Raw genomic sequence first — 11,912 nt, 5'->3', positions numbered from 1 at the left:
TCAATAATTATCCTTTTCCTCCTTCGCAATGTCACAAGATTCAAACTACTCTCCCCTATCATGGAAGTCAGTATAGTATGGTGTGGGATGGAAGTGTTAATATATAATCCTGGTTTGTTATGCTTTAAGATAGCTGAATTGGGATGGCTAAAACCAAAGAAGAACGAAAAATGTCTAAGAGACCAAAACCTGAATGAAAGCTCCTATAGTTCTGGTTTGGGTAATTAAAAGAGGTGGTTAACATGTTAAGAGATGCAAAATCTACAACTGTAAATCTAAATGAAAAAACTGTTCTCCGAGTCTTGCCCTTTGACCATAAATTGCACACTGCTTATGGTAAGTATTTTTCTTTTTCTTTCCTTTGTCTAATTGTTTACATATCATAGTTGTGAATTTTGATTCTTCCATGTGATCATAGAAAGCAATTTTTGCTTTAATCGTATAAGCAAGATTTGTTTCACATGGCCTAAAGTGCAAATAACTGATCCGACTATGGTAAGGGAGGTATTCGCAAATAACTATCAGTTTCAAAAGCCAAGAGGAGGTAACCCATTAATAAGGATGCTAGGACCAGGTCTAAGAGATGCTGATGGTGATCAATGGAGCAAACACAGAGAAATAGTCAATCCTACTTTTCATGTCGATAAGCCCATGGTTGGTTTTCCTTTTCTTATGTTTTTCCGATTGCACCATGGATGAAAGAACTTTATATAGAATATAATGCCTGCAATCTATGTGAGTTGTGCTGAGATGATCAACAAATGGGAAGAAAGGTTAAAGAAGTAAAACTCGTTTGAAGTGGATGTGTGGCCCTATCTTCAAAAGTTATCCAGTGATTTTTATTTCATGTACAACATTTGGTAATAACACTGAAGAAGGGAAGCGTATACTTGAACTACAACGTGCACTAATAGTGTTAGTTATAAACGCTATGCAATCACTCTACATTCGTTGATCCAGGTTATCTTTCCGAATAAATATTTTATAACGTCGTTTTTATGTTGATCTAGAGACGATTGGTCTAATTCAAACACAAATTTTAGGTTTTTACCAACAAAAAACAATAACACGATAAAGAAAATTGACCGAGAAGTGAAGGCTACGATTAGGATTATCATTGACACAATAATAATCACAATGAAAGATGGAGAAACTACTCCTTTCGTCCGAAAATTATAGTCTATCTTTCCGTTTTAGTTTATCCCAAAATAATAGTCTACTTCTAAAAATAAATAAGATTTTTATCAAAATATCCCCTTATTATTACTTAACCAACTAAACAATTAATGGAACATTAAATGCAAAGTAAGGACAAAACTATCATTTTATTATATAAATAAGTGGTAGTTAACGCTTTATAAAGGAAGTGGTAATTAATGCTTTATTATATAAACTTTTTGGGCATACTCTAGGATTCAAATTACAAGGAAATTAAACATGGGAATAGGAACTCTAGATTAACAATTGATGAAGTGACCGATGAGTGCAAGGTTTTCTATTTTTGCTGGATAAAAGACCACTGGAATTTTATTAGTTTGGACTATGATTTTGTTGGCTCAACACACAAATTGGCAAGAGTGTGCCAGAGAAGAATTTTCAAAAGTATTTGGGAATGAAAAACCAAAAATCAATGGGTGGAATTGTTTAAAAATTGTCAGCCTTTCAATACCTTAATAAAACCATACATGCTCCTATGATTCCATACATTTGTTTCTTTCCATTTATGTTTGTCAGATTAACATGATTCTTCATGAGGTTCATAGGCTATACCCACCAGCAGTAGGACTAGGACGAATGACACATGAGGAAACCAAATTAGGGGACATAAAATAACCAGCTGGAACTTTCCTCCATTTGCAAATTATGCTTATACACCATGATCATGATATATTGGGTGATAATGTGAGCGAGTTCAAGCCTAAAAGATTTTCTGAAGGTGTCTCGAAGGTGACCAAGGTACAAACATCATATCTTAATTTTTGTGGGGTTCCATGAGTATGTCAAGGGCGGTCCTAGCTAGGTGTCCGGTGTGGCACCGACCACACCTAGCTTTCACGCACGTAGTAGAAAAATTTTCGTTTTTTTTTGTTTTAAATTTTGACCTATTGTGCCACTATGTAAAAAAATCATGCAACTACTAAAAAATTTTTGTGCAACTACGAAAAAAAAAATTCTCACTCTATCGGGAAATACCAAACGAAAAAAATAATAATAATGAACCCAGTGTTTTAATCAATTATTGTCTCATAGCCGAATTGCCCAAAGCCCAAAATAAAACAATAATTGGATAAATTAGCAATTGGGCTAATTGCTTGTAAAAAAAATAGACCAAACCTAATTAATTGACTAAATGTGTTATCGGTACAAGAAAGGAAAAAAAATAATGACTACAGAATTGATCAGTAGACATCATTCCTTGGCTCGTGACCTACTCTTCGGTTGTACGCACAAGGCTTCCTTCCATTGTTCGATCGATCAGCAATCGAATGAAGCAAGTAACAAAATCGACTTCCTTAGATTTCTACTTTCTTGGTTAACAAAATTGACTTCAAAGCCCTAGAATGAAGAAAGTAAGTTTTACCAATTCATTTAGGTATTTGAAATTGATATGTTTTTTTTTTGAAGTTATTGATTGGCTTGGGTGTAATTAATTTGTTGTATTGAAGTTATATTGTTTGCTTAGGTTATATTGCTATGTTTTTATTGAATTTATTTTTTGATTAGGTGAAATTGTTATGTTTTATTGAATTTATTGTTTGATTAGGTGAAAGCAACTTGATTTATTGAAGTCATTGTTTGATTAGGTGTAATTGTTATGTTTTTATATGTTAAACAAAGTGTTTTTTTTACCAAAAGACAAAGTCCTTATCCTAATGAAAGTGGTGAAAAATGTGGTGAAGAATGTTCCCAAATACCAATCACTAATCAATCAATCCCTTCCATTTCTAATTCTAGTGCAACTCCACAAACACCAATCACCAATCAATCAATCCCTTCGGTTTCTAATGCAATTCTACAAACACCATGCTCTAACCAACTTAATGATAATGTTGACTTGAAAGATCTTCCAAAGGACCCGGTGGATAAGCCAAAGATTACACGTTAAAATCAAATATAAGAGATGATGTAAGAAGAGCGTATTTTCTTCAAGGACCTTGTCAAGTAAAGGCGTAATGTTTATATTGTTATGTGTGTGGAGACCTCATTGGAAAAATGAGGGAGAGATGCATTTGTTTCCCAAGGTTTTGATACTTGGAATAAAAAAGATGCAATTTCGGACTCATGTGGGTGGTGTTGATAGTTTTCACAACAAAGTAAAAGAAAAGTGTCAGTTTTTAATGAGGGAAAAACAAGCTATTAATGTAGTCTTGAGGAGGCAAACTGAAGCAGAGGACCATAAATATAAAGCATGATTATGTGTTTCTATTATTTTTGTTAGATGTTTATTGAAAACCGGTTTACCGTTTCGCGTTCATGATGAGTCGGTTAACTCGGAAAATAGAGGACTTTACATTGAAGTGTTAAAATCCATTCGAGAGACTAGTGAAGATATTTTAAAAAATACTTTAGAAAATGCTTCTAAAATCAATCAACTAATTTCCCCTATAATTCAAAAAGAACTTGTGCAATAAGTACTTTTGAGTATTCGTGAAGAGATTGGTCAAGATGTGTTTGCTTTACTAGTTGATGAATCTAGTGATGTTTCAAAAAAGAAACAAATGGCTATTGTTTTGCGTTATGTCGATAGTTGTCACACCCCCAAATCGGAACGACGAAAGCATTTTGGGGTGGAGGACGTCATATACAGTATCACAAGAATGCGTAATAGTAATCATAGTAACAACAACCATTACATTGATAAAATATAACTTTACATTCCTGTTCAAATCACTGTATATTTGACACCAAAAAGTATATTTTAAAAACATAATTATATGAAACTCTGTCATCTTCAAAACTTGTAGGTACCTATTTATCGACTCCCTGAAAATACAAGTAGTTTTGAAAATAGTATCAACAATTAAGTTGATGAGTTCATAAGTATTTATGTTTAGAAGCTTGTTGTTTATTTCTTGAAATAGTAATCATGTTTGTTGTCCTAGAAAATTAAATATTTTCTAATATACCTGAAAAGTAGTTTTAATACCATAAAACCGTTCTGTGTAATTATTGTTGTACTATAAAATAATGTACCATAGTTTTAGCTTAAAACTATAAAAAGAATGTTTTCTATTTTGTTATGTTCTCTTTGATGTAAACCGGTACTTTGTACTTGTACCCCGTTATGGTAAACCCAGTACTTTGTATTTGTACCCTGTTTAGTATAAAATCAGTATGTTGTATTTGTTGGATTAGTTTCTAAGTCCATAACTATTTTGGTATGTACTTGACCCAATTATGAGCATAGTCCTTTTGGGTTGCCTTCACCATAACAATATGTAGGATGAATTAAGGAGAGAAAGTTTTAATTATAATTTATTAATATATTATGAGAATAATATATTAAAGGAGAAATCATATTGTTTATTTAATATTAGTCAAGAATTAATAAACAATTAATTTTGTGGCTAAAAGAGATTAAAACTTAGGGAACTGGAATTGTGATTATAAGATAATTGCAATTAGGCTATGGATCACATTGGAATAACAGGTTGGACGAATTCTAGGGGGAGGCCCATTAGAAATCATCCAAGGCATGTTCCAGAAGGTGTCCATGGACTGCTTAGGGCTTAAGCAGTCAAATTAGGGTTTCCTTGTTAGATAACCCTAATTGGCTACATATTTAAGGCACCCCTAAGCCCCAAAAACGTGGGAAATGATTCCCTTAGGGTTTATGGACGATTTTTGGTGCTCCTCTCTCTTCTCTCTTCATCCATGTTGCTTAGTGGTGTTTGTGACTCCATTAGAGGTGCAACACTTGAGGCACTAAGCTTTCTGAAGCCAAGGATTAGATTGTTATTGCTATATAACAATCAAAGGTTAGATCTAAACCCTACTTTGTGTTAATATGATTAATTGTATGCTAGATCTAGGGTTTATAGCTTTGGATATTCATTTACATGTTCATTAGACAAACTAGATCCAAAAGCTAATAGGGTTTGCATGTACACCATAGGAATGATGTATTGCTCAAAACCCATCAGTGGTATCAAAGCCTAAGTCGTTTTTTCTATCTAATAGATGCATAATTAGACTGCCAAAGATCAGAAAAATCAAATTTTTTGCTTTTTGACAGGTTTACTTGCTGAGACCATTCATGGAATCGATGAGTTGGCCCAACTCAACGAGTTCCGTGGTGGACTCGACGAGTCCAAGGATCAGTTGCCAGGATTTTCGATTTTTTTGCCAGATTTTGTTAAGGATAATTACCAAAACTCGTTTTTATTGCCTAAAATCGATTTTTTATGTTTGGAATGTTTATCCTTATCAAAATTAATGGATTTGGTTAAATATGGATAACATAGGAATATTATTAGATAAATATTTGACCTAGTAAGTTTGAAAAGTTTCAATTTGCACCCTTTAGGTTTTATAGTTTAAATTTGAACTTAAAAGTTTTGTTTTTGAAATTTAAATAGGTAAACCTAAATGTTTTGAAAGGTTTCAAAACTTGTCCTTAAGGTTTGGAATTTAAATTTTTGATTAAAAGTTTAATTTTGAAATATTTAAATTCTAAACCCTAATGTTTTGAAATGTTTCAAAACTTGCCCTCAAGTTTTGGAATTTAAAGGTTATTTAAAAGTTTAATTTTGAAATGTTAAATTCTAAAACCCTAGTATTTTGAAAATGTTCAAATTACACCCTCATGGTTTTGTTAAATTAAATAAAGGTTTAATTAAAAGAGATAGTTAATAAAACCACCTAGTATTTTAAAAGTTTAAAATACACCCTATACTATATATATGAAACATTAAAAGTCTAATATATATATATATATATATATATATATATATATATATATATATATATATATCATGGTTGCAGAAATCGGAATTAATCGATGATTAATCGTGGATTAATCCCTTGGCGTTATCCAACCGTCGAGGATTAGGGTATTAATCGGAAATTTAGGATTAATCGGGTTTGGCGGCATTAATCGGTCTTGGAGGGATTAATCGGTCAACAAAAGTCAAAAAAATGTCATTTTTTTTTTCAAAGAATAAACTTTTTTTTTATTCCAAAATTTTCAAATTTTCAAAATTCAAATATTATACCAGAATGTTCATATTTTTGTATTTTCAAATTTTCAAATTACAAACTTTCTTATTTTCTAATTTTGAAGTACTTGTTTTTCTTAATATATATTAAGATTTAATTAATTTTATTATTTTATTAATAATCTATGGTCCCCGATTAATCCCTACAAAAACCGATTAACCCCTTAACACCAGTCCACCGCCGAGCTACTGCCAAGCGATTTTTACAACCTTGATATATATATATATATATATATATATATATATATATATATATATATATATATATATATATATATATATATATATATATATATATATATATATATATATATATATATGAGTAAAGAGCCAGTCTTACCGTTACTAGGCCCATTCACGAAGCTGATCTATAAGGGGTCTTTAAGGAAATTGCCTATAAAATGGCAATTGAATGGGTATCCACTCTTACCCACCGCACTCTTGACTAGTGGAGGGTCGTTAGCCGAACGGGTAGGATATGACAGAAACCTTCTATTATAAGTATAATGAAGTACAAAGTAAATAATGATTTTACAAATTCCCAAATCATAGTTACTTTAGGAAAAATGTGAATTTGTATGCTAATCCATGGAATTACACTTCGTACCCTTGTCAAACGAGGAATTACACTTTGTACCCTTGTCAAACGTTAGTGGAGCGTGTGTGATTAACCGACACACTAATTTGGGGATGACATTGGTAGCGAAGGGTGGCTCGATGTTTATCATAGATCAATCGAGCGTGTGTGGCTAATCGACACATTGATTAGGTGATTGTAGCATTGATTGAACCACATGATTCGTATGGTTATTCACACCTTATTTGTGATCCTCGGCATCCCAGTCACAAATAGAAGCGCATAATCGAGATTTAAACATGCCATTGAAAAGTTCAATGAATCTCAAAAGATCTAGGAGTTTCAATTCATTTAAATCTTAAACTTCGTTTTTGTTTTTCATGGTGGAAATTGGTTAATTGTCATTTACCTACCTTCAAATATTCTGCAACTAGATTACCACATCCCTCTTCTAGGTTGTAGAATATTGTGTTGGATCCTAGCCTTAATAACTCATTTTGGTGTTTTATTAAGGACTTAATCAACTTAACTTGAATTTTCTCCCGTTTTGTAGATGTATGAATCTTACAATGGTCTTCCCAAATCCTTTGGAACAAGCTTTCCAAATGAAGATGACATTCCGAGATACGATCAAGGAAATGAGAGTCATGCTTCACTTCCTCCACCTCCTCCAATTGTTCTCCCTGACCTACAAGTTCAAAGGCTGGAAAAGTTGAAGCTCACTCAAGCCCTTTTGGCAAGTAAACATGAACATGGGAAACCTGTGTGTGCACACGTCTTAGAGATGAAGTCACACATTGATAGGTTAAGGATGTTGGGTGTCGATATCTCAGAGATGTTGGCTGTTGACTCGGTTCTTCAGTCATTTCCTGATTCGTATAGTGAGTTCGTAAGAGAGTACTATACGATGGTTCACGACATGCCCCTCATTAATTTGACCTATTTGCTTATTTCTGCTGAATCAGCGATGATTTGGCTTAATGGTTAGGAAAACTTGTTTGGTCGATCAAACTCTTATACTTCATTGGACACTGGCAACATTGAAAGTCTAGAAAGGACTGACCATGAGATTGACCTATGTAATTTGCCAAGGGAGTCCATTCGCTTTTATTGCCAAGAGAAGCGGAATTGGAGACGAAGCTGCGATGTTTACCTGAGAGATCTAATAGATGGGAGAGTCAAGACGTATGGATCTACTTTAGGTAAAATCCATTAACTAACTCTATAAGTTCCTATTTTTGATTCTTAATACATGATGTGATATGATTACATTTTAATGTTTTGCAGGATCGAAGAAAAGAAAGGAAGCTTAAGGAAGAAGCGTGTTGAATCTGATCACGAAGAAATGGAATTCGATCGCATGGATTCAAAGATCGGATTTTTGAGCTGCTACATTAGAGTTAGGTTAGATTGCTAAGAAATATGTAATAGCATAGTTTTTCAGTTGAATTGCATTGTAAGGATAAGTTTTTCTGCAATAAAATAAATTTTGATTTTATCTTATTTATTTATCCTTGCAATGTCATGTATGAAAAATTGATGTTTGAAGGTTTCTATTATTAGCAATAATGGATTTGATTCTTAATTATGAAATTTGTGGAAATTTGAAAAATTTGCCAAACATGGAGAGTTTCTCATCGCCCAAGTTTCAATTGGACAAAAACTTGGAATCATACAACTTGGTTGTGTGATGAATGAGAAACTTTATAATTGGAAATTCTAGACTAATTCATTGACAATGAGTCAAGTGAAGGAGTAGGAGATCGAGTTCGCAATGTTGTGCATCAATCAAGTCCACCACAAGAGTGATAAAGATGTTCTTCATGATTTACTAAAGTTTAGTAAATATTATTATACCTATAAGATTAAGTGTAACTCTAAGTTGATTGAAAAAGTTTCAATGAATAGCAAAACGAATAAAGAAGGATCAAGTAGGCAGAAAGATAAAAGTTTCTCTATTCTAAGAAGAAAGGAGAGTACTTTTTATTGTGTTTTATGATAAAGTCCTAATGATTAAGAACCATATCTCAATTGGTCCTCTAAGTGAGTCTTAGTTCATTTGTATGTCTAAGTAGAGGAATCAGGAATTGTGGAAATGGTTAAATCAAGAAGTCAATCATACTTCGTTCCAATGTTGAATCTTAGAGTCATACTCCAAGATTGCGAATTTAGTGACACATCACGTCTTTAGTAGGTTTATAACCCTCAACAAATGTGGAATTTGGAAAAGTTTTCTTATTCGTGCACATTTGAAATTGGTAAATTGTGTTGTCTTGGATAAGACAAAGACCAACTAGAACCAATTATGTGAAGTGTTTTGTCTTGATAAGAACTACACTAACTCTTGAATATTTGTTTTGTCTAGGAAAGTTTCCTGACAAGAGAATCATATATGTCAAGAGGTCAGTGGGAGTTTTAATGACGTTGAAAAAGGTTTCAAGAACAAATCAAGAATAAACCTTATCAATCATCACCAGCACACGACTTGAGGTTTACAACCTATCATGTTGACATTATTTTGTTTCCGTGCCATTCCAGTTGAGTTAATTATGTATGTGAGTTCTATGAGTTCTCATTTGAATGCATAAAGACAAAGCACCTTGATCGATGGAAAGTACATTGATATGTAAGGATAAGTTGCTAAACTACTTGGAATACATGGTGGACACTCGTGTTACCATAAGGCTAGAAATCAAGAAAGCTCAATCCAAATGAGTTTGGATTTGTCTCAAACTTGGTTTTGGTAAATTCACATGGATAGGAACTCATACACTATAAAATTTAAGTGTCATAAGATTCCCTCCTTCATGAAAATGACTGTGAGGAAATGCTTTCACTAAGAGAGGTTTTAAGAAGATAGCAATTGTGAAAATTGTATTCTCAAATTCGATTATGGTTACGAGATCCCTTTCCATAGTTCGAATTGTGAGATTTGGCAATTAGTCTAACATTTGGGACTTATTGAAATAAGTTCTGAATTGTTTAGACACACATATGAGCTATCTAAGGCAAATGTGTATAAGTTTAAGAAGCTTAGATAAAGGCTTATCGAAGCATCTGGTATTAGGAATATGAATTTCAGAAATTCAATATGCATTGTTTTCTGGAAGTTCAGCTATTTTCTGAATACATGTCAAAGCTAGGGGGAGAATAAGTGTTATACTTATATGATAATAATCATCATGATAGTGGGAGCATAAGTGTTATGCTTGTATGATTATTATGGAAAGTATTGCAAGTTAGCAATATTAATTATAGAAAAACAAAGATTCAATTTGCAAAGTTGCATGTGTTGAAGAGTTGTTTTGCTATAATTAAGGGAGAGAATATTATACTTCTTTTAAAATCTCAAGCTTAGATTGAGAAATTTTAATAAATATTGTCAAAGGATACATAGTGTGTTCTCAAATTTCGATTATGATTACGACATCCCTCTTCATAGTTCGAATTTTGAGAACCTGACACATAAAATATTATGGCAAAAGATTGATAAAGTATAATATCTTTATGTAAGACATTATGCATCATGTCCCATACGCTTCGGGTATAGGATCAATTGTAAATGCTATAATATTTGACCATTCTTAAATTTTCCAAATGTCTAGCGCATTAAGAGGGAAGAAGGACTAGAATCGGTTTTGACTAAAATAATTAAACAACTATCAAAGGACGATCCAAAGTTTGTTGAGGATTGGTCGCTTGTGAATAGTTGGAAGTATGGTATTGGATGGACCATATCAACATTATAATGAATAGATAAGATTCTATTAAGAATGAGTTGTCATATGGCAAATATGGAAATCTTTCAATATTAGGAGTTGGAGATTGAGAGTCTATTTCTAGATTAGAAACTTTTATGCAAGAAGGATGTTCAAAGGAATGTACTTTGAATGTGAGACTTTACATCTATGGAATTGTCTTGTAACAATTTCTGATAGAGTATTTTGTAATTTCATTGGCCAAGTCATGGTAACTTTTGTGTTATGACTTTGCGAAAGGATCGCTGCAAAAAATGTTAGAATCTAGCATATTCTAGTAGTGGCAAGAACCTTGTGTTCAAACACTAATGATAAGGATTGGGAATTGTGAAATGAGAATCATTAGAAAAGGTTTTCAATTGATCTATTTCACAAAGTAAGGACCTTAGGAAACATACTGTGAATGCTTTGTGCATGGGACAACTATTGTTTTGATTTGAGTAATAAGTTGATTTTCTGAAACAGTAAACGATAAATAATGAGTAATCAATATGGTGGTTAAATAGAAGTGTTTTATTTACTCTCACAAGTTTGGGGCCATATAGGATTAAGTATTATTATTGTGTTTAAATTTTGCATGTTTTGACTTCCAGAATAACTGGGTTATTCGAACCTCCATATTCAGTTATACGTTGGAAGTAGGTATGAAGAAAGACTATCATGAAGAGTCTGCAGATTGTCTAAAGAGTTTAGACATAGCACAAGTTTGCTGCAGGATTCATGAGTGCTTTGATAAGATTAAAGTATTGGATTAAACCCACGCTCACAAGAATCACTTCATGGATTTTATCACGAGTGATTGTGAGTCGATAATATTGTATATTCTTGAAACCGAGACGTGTGAGTTGTTACTTGCTGGTCGGTTACACATTGATGATAATTAAACGCATCAGTAACTTCGTGTTATAAAACTTATTGTTGTGTGTGATTCGATTAGTGAATGCAAGCGAGCATATGAGTGGAGTTTATCCATTCCTTTTACCCAAAGTGGGATAAAAGCGATATATGTGGGCCCCTCGATGATTTAGTGATGACACCTAAGCGGTTGGCCAAGCCGAGACTAAGTTGATGTGCTCAATTGTATTCTGTTATCAGTTGTCATAAATCGGATGTCGGGAAACAGTATAGAGAGAAAGATTAAAATTCGTGTCTTAGGTCTATACGATATCTTGAGAATGGAGGAATATATGATCCCTTATCTAAAGGACACGCGTATCTGATAAGATCAGAGTTTATAGTGGCTTTTGAAAGCTACGATTGTTGATCAGGTTCTAAAGTCATACGGAAAATAGTTATTAGACTTATCCAAGTAGGAGACTGTTAGATTAGTGTCTAAGTCCATAACTATTTTGGTATGTA

The 11,912-nt window shown here is 32.8% G+C and overlaps 1 pseudogene; it reads left to right on the top strand.

The window, feature by feature from the left end:
* Positions 1 to 242: 242 nt before the first annotated feature.
* The window catches only part of LOC145029560 (cytochrome P450 CYP72A219-like), a 98,739-nt pseudogene continuing 87,069 nt past the window's right edge, over positions 243 to 11,912 (top strand).

Source organism: Lactuca saligna, chromosome 2, assembly GCF_052625555.1.
Source record: "Lactuca saligna cultivar CGN05327 chromosome 2, ASM5262555v1, whole genome shotgun sequence".
Taxonomy (NCBI): domain Eukaryota; kingdom Viridiplantae; phylum Streptophyta; class Magnoliopsida; order Asterales; family Asteraceae; genus Lactuca; species Lactuca saligna.
Note: the sequence above shows the minus strand (reverse complement) of the source record. Positions and strands in the feature narration are given on the sequence as shown.